The following is an 8,307-nucleotide window of genomic DNA, read 5'->3' as shown; positions in this document are numbered from 1 at the left end:
ATATATCTTTAAAAAAAGACAGTGTGTTAAAAACCCAGCGCGAAAACCAGAGGTGTCATTCATGTTGCATTCCCTATCCAGTGTGGCAGTTTTTTTCTTGAAAAACAAAAAAAAACATTATTCAGATTTTGTGTTAACATGCCAAATGTATTTCCATAAACAATTCCAAATACATGAAGCCACTATCTATAAAAGATGGTGCAGTACTGCAATTCTATTATAATTCATATTTTCACAAAATCATGTAAAACTAAATAAGACAAACTGATTTGTAATGAACAACTCCTGTTTAACTTAATGACTCAACAAACACTCTAGATGTAAAAGAAATATACAGGAATGCATTTAATGTTGCAGTTTGTGGGAGCACTGTACCATGTTCCCTATCTCTATAAGACACAGTAATGAAAACAACTGCAATATTGTAACAAATACCATAGACAAACTCTTAATAACTCTGCATTATTTTTTTGCAGTCAGAGCAGTTTTAATTGTGGTAGTACTGAGTAATAATAAAACATCTCAATCGTACATCAGCATTCTAACACATTAGGTACAGCATTCTTTCAATTCAGAAGAATTCAAAACCTGAACATTTTGATTAGTGACCTTTTTTTTTCTTTGGAGTAGCAATGTTCTACTGATTATGATATATATAAATAAAATAATGATTAATTTATCCAATCTGGCAATGTGGAAAACAAGACATGCTAAATACTATTCAAAAGCAAAGCAAAAGTAACATTTCAACCACTTCATTGCTATTGACTACAATGGTGAGGATGGAAATACATCAGGAATTGAATGCATTATCATGCCATCTGCTGCTGTAACCAGAGTATAAAAACAGTATTAAGTTGCTCATATCATCCTGCAGAGGTCAGCATATGATCTTTAATCCAGAGGATGATCAACATCATATTAAACTGTACTGCTCTTCTAAAAGTTAATCTGTATTTATGGTACAATACTGCAAGAAGAGCACTCTGCATTGGAATGATAATTAAATGCACTTCTTGTTTGGCAGAAGTTATGAACCGTTGCCTATGTGCAGAGCCCAGAGTGTTAAGAATGCATATGAAAAATGAGAATAAGTTTGAATCTGAAAATATAATTGTACATCTGAACTTCTATAATTATGGAATCTGATTATATAAAACTCACTTTGAGTCTGGTCATGTTCAGAGAGTCTGTTTGTAGTTTGTTTGTGTTTTTTCCAGACAGAAGGTCAGTCTGTGCACATTCTGCTAGAGACATGGGGATTTGTCAGGTTCTCTCTGCATGTGTTTATTATTATTATTATTCAGGTTCAGTTGTTGCACGTAGATGTTCAAGTAGATGGCATTAATGAATGCATTAATGACTAATTAAATGAAAAATTCACTCTCACACTAAATTATTTTAAAAACACAGATTCATTTCAAAACAAAAATGTGGGCTGGTGGGTCAGTTACTTCCTTATTACTGAAAGACTTTACAAAAAAGGAAAAAAAGATAGATGGATCGCAGCAATAAAGATAGAAATTTTCTTGTATGACTGCGATGGTCATTATGCAAATGAGCTGACCTGTGTCTGTGTTTGATTACCACAAGTGAGTCTGATAGGCCTACTCACAACGTCTAATCAACACAACAGGGAAGTTTGCATAACCGAGACCAGACAGTGAATGTGTTTGAATGGGTGTTTGTGCACCCCTTGTTAGGTGTAGACCAGGCTACTGAAGGCGCTGGTGATTAAGGAGAGCCTACATTAGATAAGTGTATCAGTGACAACCCCATAAACATAGGTTATATAATGCATCTAAAACTGTGGAAAACACAAACAGTCTGTGAAAGAGTGGTGTATATAACCAAAATGTTTATTTTTCTTGAACATTGCAACAGACATTTATCACTCAGTTTGGAGCTAGCTTTAAAATATGACAAATATATTAAGAAACAAAAAAAATAAATATTTACTATATATCATACACATGCATCGCCTTAGAAATAAAAAAGATTCAAAATGAGATGACTGTGACATTAAAAGTTTGTAGGTGTGCCACACTTGAGATACTAAATTATATTTACAGTACATTTATATATTCAGATTTCTAAATCTATTGCATTATTACATTTTTAACTGCAGATATGGTACAAACTGCATTAGCATTTATATTCACATTAATTACAGAATGTACATGTATAGGATAAAAGAAAGTATATCCCACAACCAGCTTGCTTCTCATGTATTTTCTCTCTGATATTTGTCGGCTCAGGTTGAGGTTTATTTGCCAGGTATACTGGCTAAGTTATGTTACGACTGCAATTGCTGTGAGGGCGCAGAAAATAAATTCCTGAGTCCTCCTCTATTAGATTCTTGATCTCCAGCGAAGATTCTTTAATTTCGGGACGTTGCATTATATATTTTGGTTCTGTGAATGGGGAAACTATTTCTTTATTGTCTTTTCCAACAGAAAAAGCAACAAGAGAAAGTTCACCTTGACTTCGCTGTCTGTACCAGTACATATAATAATAGCTGCCATCATCATGGTTGCATTTTAAAGTAACCTGTTCATCCCGTTGAGTTATCACATGAGTTTTACTAACTTGATCATTCTGAGTGATGGTTATTCCTCCTAATGACTCTGTTGGGTAGAAAACTATTGATTATATCAACATTTCATAACAACAATAAGAGGTCTTAATAAATTTTTGAATTCAAAACAGTTACTAATAACCGATACTAAGTAGCTAGCAGCAAAACAAACCCCGAACACAACAGTCCCATGACATTAAAGATGAGAATCCACTCCTACTGTATCTTACCCCCTGCTAGATGTATTTTGACTGTCCTATTTAGTGTGTTCTGTGATCAAAAGGAACAGGAAATTACATCAGAAAGAGAGATGAAAGCACAGTGGCAGTTTGTAAACGTTGTGGTTGTTGTTTAGCAGTACAGCTGTAACTTATAATACTGGTGTGCTCGTGGCACAATAATTAGAGAGCCGAGTCGTTAGTCTCTAGCTTGTTAATCTGCAGCGTGGACTTCTTTATTTCAGGACGGGTTGCTGCATACTTAGATTCTTGAGTTTTAAATTGTTCTTCAATCTCTACTTGATTTTGGCCAATAGAAAATATCAATAAAGACAAGCTCACACTCCCCTTTGTTTGCTTGTACCAGAACAATCTTAAGTGGTCGGAATTATCATGGTCACATGTCAGTGTCACATCTGAACTGCTGTTGGCAAAGATTTCTGGCTCTTGACGGATTTCTCCATTGGATTTATCTGGAAAACAGGATGGTTGATAAAGATAAAGATAAACACAACTGTTATACTGTAGTTGGTATCTCTTGTGAAATCTTAAAAATATATTTAAAAAAAAAATAATAATTTCTTGTAGATAATGTAATATTAATAAAATAAAAGGCCACGTAAGTGTACTTAAAAACAGTACAATTTCACAACTATGAATCTTGTAATTTATTACACTTAAAAAGTGGACTTTGTGATAATGTCATATTTAGTAATAATAATTTTTATCTTTTATTGATTCAATATAACAAATAAAACAAATAAACTTAATATAAAATATTCTAACATATTCAAAAAATATAAAAAAAATACAAAAAATCAATGGAAAAACAATGCAACATTCACATATATTTTACTTTACCATACTTTTTTACCATATGTGGCTTCTCTGTATGTTTGGCAGGAATGCAAAAGCCTCCTAATTCAAAGACAATAAAAGTCAAGAGAATATAAATACATATATAAAAAGGTGGGGATACAAAAATAATAAAATGCAAAAGCCTTACAGACAGTCAGCAGTAAAGTGAGTATGAACCAGCTGAGCTCCATAGGTGTCCCATAAATGAATGAGCTGTGCTCGGCAATACTGTGACTGACTTCCTACTCCACGTTAGGGGTCTGCCGCATGAGAGATAATTTCAACTTTCCTGTGAAAAGACAAAGCACACGCCCCCCAACAACACATCTCTCCATTGCTGACAACACTACTCACTTAAACTACCTCATAATTTCTAGTAAAAAGTTACAGTCACACTTCATTTTAAAGTCCAATTCTCACTATGAAAAAAAATCATTAACTATGACTTTTGCCTGAATAAACTCAATAAAATTTGCTGCTTGTTATAAGTTAGTAAGGTAGTTGTTAAGTTTAGGTATTGGGTAAGATTAGGGATACAGATTATGTGCTTTATAAGTAATAATAGGCATGCTTATAAGCAACTAGTTATTATTGAGAATTGCTCCCTATACTAAAGTGTTAACAAAGTTACAATAGGCTACATTTGAAGAACAATTACCCTACCCTTTTTCAGAAAAGTACACTGCAACACAAGTTACTAAGAAAAAGTGGCCAATAATAGCAAAAAAATGCTCAGTTACAGTGATTGTATCAAATTATGGTAAAAAATTTAAACAATATCATCTAAAACAAAAATAAATAAAGAAAAAAATAAATTTTAAAAAAAAAAAATAACAAAAAAAAAAAATCTTGGAAAATGTGAAATTATTTATTTACATAAAACATCCAAATGAAACAGAACCAAACTAAACAAAACACACCTCTCAAAACATACACAAAATAAACAAATATAAAAAGAATAAGACACAAACAGCCTTAGGCTCGTCAGCCTTAGTAGGGGCTTGATTCAAAGTATTATTGAACTCTGGACTGACCTGCAGACTAATTAAAAATAATAATAAAATAATAAAATTAGGGCTGCCCCCTAACCGTTAGTCGACCAGAAGAGGCTTGGTCGACCAAAATTGTATTAGTCACTTAGTAGCAGAAAAAAATAATAAATTCCACAGACGAAGTCACGTAGTCCTTGACTAACAGATCATTAACAGCTGGTGTCTGTGGTAATATAGGCTAGTTACATCGGGCAGGACATCCAAACGCTCGGCTATCATTCAGTGATCTCAAATATGGCTTATCATCTGAGATATGTAAGTATTAGCAACTTTACATGGCCGCTCAATCTAATGTTAACCTAGAGAAATGTGCGCTGTTCAAGTGTCTGTGTGGAGTGTGGAAGCTGAACAGGAGCTCACTGCAGGACAGATGGAGGCGCCGGTGCGCTCACTTTCTCTTAAAATACTCCGTAATTTTTGGTCATACAGATAAGAGTAATACATCTTTTGAATCTGTAAAGACACTACATTTAATTATGGGCACTCACAATAACAACAAAACAATGGCTTTCGTAAAATAATGAAAGCAACAGGATGCACTTTCTGCCGTCCGTCTCTGTGAACTTGAGCGCAAAACTCTGTGTATTTCTTTGCCTTACAGACATCAAAAATATATCTAGCGAAATATCTAATTTCAAATGAACCTATTCAAATGGAAAACAAATATTCTCAGATTATGTAATCTGTATGAAACATAAAAAAAAAAAAAAAAAAAAAAAAAAAAAAAAAAAAAAAAAAAAAAAAAAAAAAAAAAAAAAAAAAAAAAAAAAAAAAAAAAAAAAAAAAAAACATACAGACAAAAAAAAAAAAAAAAAAAAAAAAAAAAAAAAAAAAAAAAAAAAAAAAAAAAAAAAAAACAACAAAAAAAAAAAACAGATTCAGAACGTCTATACTGTGAGATGACGAGTCAGTGTCACCGACTTCATCTTCTTAAAGCCAAAAACAAAGAAAGCACTAGTTTTACAATGGGGGAAATTATTAAATGTTAATGCAGCCTCCTTACTGTTTTTGTTTTGCTGACACATTCATAATCACGAAGGATCCTCCTGCTGCAGTGTGCTGTGGCAAGGCCCCCATACTTTATGCATGCGCTTGAGCATTTATTACCGGCTACATATGCAATTAAAGGCTCAGTATTATGATCTAAATGGTTTATTAATAAACGTGCGATTAGTCATCTAATGCTTCAGATAAACGACTACTAGTCAACCAGAAAAATATTTAGTCAGGGACAGCCCTAAATAAAATAAGTTTTTTAAATACATAAATAAAAAGGTGAATCTGAATAGAGGATTTGGACTTAAAGAGGAATTTTGAAAGAATTGTCACTGGAGACTCAAAAGTAGCTTGCTTCTGTCATGCCACTAAACATTCTGGAATAAAAAGCCAGTGAAAGGGTTATTATCATTGCTACTTTTTTTTTATAGCACCCCAACCCTGCAGCCAATGGGTTATTAAATGTTCAGTGTCTTATAAGCACTGGAGGAACAACGGCCCTCAACCAGGATAGCTTTAGTCTCACATAGCCAGACCTTCAGACAAATGAAGGAAGGTCTGGACTCCACTGTAGCTTTCATTGGCCAAGGACTGCCCAAGAGGACGCCTGATGTAAAGCAACCAATCATAGTTTGCTTTGTTCAGCATCATGTTTAGGGGTGAGAAAGTATAAAGTCGATGACCGACAGTGCAATTCATTCAAGAACATTGTGTGAGTTTACTGCAACTGTGGCGCAACAATGGTGCTGTGAATTTCGCATACTTTTTCGAATCCAGCGTTAGTTGATCTTGATAAGCGCTCGTTGTCACAATGGCCTTCTTCTTACATGTTTGGCATTACAATGGCTTGGTTTCCACGTGGACAATTAAAGAACATGACACAAGTCTCCCAGAAATCCTGTAGAATTCAGAAGCCAGCAGCCTGTGGGCGTGACGTTTGAGGCTGTGACTAGCATCCTTACAGCAAAGTTTCTCTAACTCCAGGTGTCAATTATATCACGCTTATTGTTAGAGTGTGCACAGTTCTAGCTTCACTGTGCCCTGCAGCACAGTAATATGTAACACTGTCCTGTGCAGTGACTTTGGATACCTTCAGGCTGAACCTGTTGTCATTTGTGTTTAGAATGGCTTCATAGTTCTGTGTTGGTTTGTCATTCTCTTTTATAATTAACTGTATAGGTTCCCCATAATGGTCTTGCTTGTACCAGTACATAATATAGCTAGACATCCTAACTCCTGCTGCCATGCTACAGTCTAAAGTCACTTCATCTCCTGGTAGCACAGACATGAATCGTGTTGACTGAAGCACAATGTGAGCTGATGTCTGACCTAAAGGAATAAAAACAGTAGACAAACAAATAAGACTGAAAAAGCACTTATTTATGAGCAATAAAGTTATGTATAATTGACTAGCATGAGTTCAGCATGTTTTTTGCCTTGAATAAATAAAAAGGGATTTGAAATTTGATAAATCCAGTTGTCCATATACTGTGTAACTGTCCATACTGCAAATATGATACTCACTTTGACACACAATAAGGAGCCATTTCAGGAGAAGTACTGAGATGCGGCTGTTCCTCATCTTCCAGATTGAGCCAGATCACGATGAGCTCTAGAATAAAGTAAGCTAACAAGCTGACTCTGAGAGGAGGAGCTGTGCTTTGTAGATGACGATTGATGGTCTTAATCAAATGTGATCAGAAAAAAATAATGTTCCTGCACAAATGAAAATAATAGACATTATTTTGAATAGGCAACTTCTGAACATCTAAACTTGTTTGTTCTGCATTTTTAACTTGCCATTTAAAATAAAATAAAGGTTTTGTGTGCAGCATTTCATGCATTTTACATTTCACCTAGACATCATATATATATGTGTGTGTGTGTGTGTGTGTGTGTGTGTGTGTACATATTAGATTTTATTTAATTATTTCCTTTAGCCATATGATAAAGGAGTTCAAAGATAGTATATCCCACAACAAGCTTGCTTCTCATGTATTTTCTCTCTGATCTTTGTGGCTCAGGTTGAGGTTATTGCTCAGGAATCTGGCTAAGTTAAGTTACTGTGCAATTCTTGAGGCACAGAAATAAATTCCTGAATCCTCTTCTATTAGATTCTTGATCTCCAGCGAAGATTCTTTAATGTCAGGACGTTGCATTATATATTTTGTTTCTGTGAATGGGGAAACTATTTCTTTATTGCCTTTTCCAACAGAAATAGCAACAAGGATAAGTTCACCTTGACTTCGCTGTCTGTACCAGTACATATAATAATAGCTGCCATCATCATGGTTGCATTTTAAAGTAACCTGTTCATCCCGTTGAGTTATCACTTGAGTTTTACTAACTTGATCATTCTGAGTGATGGTTATTCCTCCTATTGACTCTGTTGGGTAGAAGAAAACTATTGATTATATCAATTTTTATAACAACAATAAGATTTCTTAATAAATTTTTGAAATCAAAACAGCCTGGATAGACTTACTAATAGCTAGCAGCAAAACAAAGCCCGAACACAACAGTCCCATGACATTAAAGATGAGAATCCACTCCTACTGTATCTTACCCCTTCTAGATGTATTTTGACTGTCCTATTTAGTGTGTG

General features: G+C 34.2%; 1 long non-coding RNA gene across 1 annotated transcript; it reads right to left on the bottom strand.

Annotated features, from left to right (window-relative positions):
• Positions 1-5,820: 5,820 nt before the first annotated feature.
• On the bottom strand, positions 5,821-8,306 carry LOC122148206. Its single transcript, XR_006162188.1, has 3 exons — positions 8,188-8,306; positions 7,227-8,088; positions 5,821-7,031 (listed from the first exon to the last, which is right to left on the bottom strand). It is a non-coding gene; the product is annotated as an uncharacterized LOC122148206 (long non-coding RNA).
• Position 8,307: the final 1 nt, after the last annotated feature.

Source organism: Cyprinus carpio, chromosome A17 (genome assembly GCF_018340385.1).
Source record: "Cyprinus carpio isolate SPL01 chromosome A17, ASM1834038v1, whole genome shotgun sequence".
In the NCBI taxonomy this organism is placed as follows: domain Eukaryota; kingdom Metazoa; phylum Chordata; class Actinopteri; order Cypriniformes; family Cyprinidae; genus Cyprinus; species Cyprinus carpio.
Note: the sequence above shows the minus strand (reverse complement) of the source record. Positions and strands in the feature narration are given on the sequence as shown.